Here is a 327-nt window from a genome sequence, read left to right as displayed (position 1 = left end):
AAAACCTACAGAACATCTTCCCTACACAGCAGCAGAAGTTGATCAGATCACATCAAAGCTTTACACAGCTATAGACACCATGGAGGACAGTTTTGAGAAGCGGTGTGATGACATCTACTTTCCCTTCGACGTCAGAATCAGTGGACTGGATAGCCATGCAGAGTGGTTACAAAAGGAAGTCAAAGCCATTCAGAGCCAATTCACATCTCAACACCAGATATCAGCATCGATTGACAGAGAATGCTCCAAATCGATCGACAGTAAGGCCCCAACATCGACTGATAAACACTTGGCCGCATCGATCGATACCACGTCTACACCAGACGC

The sequence above is a fragment of the Brassica oleracea genome, chromosome C9, assembly GCF_000695525.1.
Source record: "Brassica oleracea var. oleracea cultivar TO1000 chromosome C9, BOL, whole genome shotgun sequence".
Lineage (NCBI taxonomy): Eukaryota > Viridiplantae > Streptophyta > Magnoliopsida > Brassicales > Brassicaceae > Brassica > Brassica oleracea.
This window is presented reverse-complemented; position numbering follows the sequence as displayed.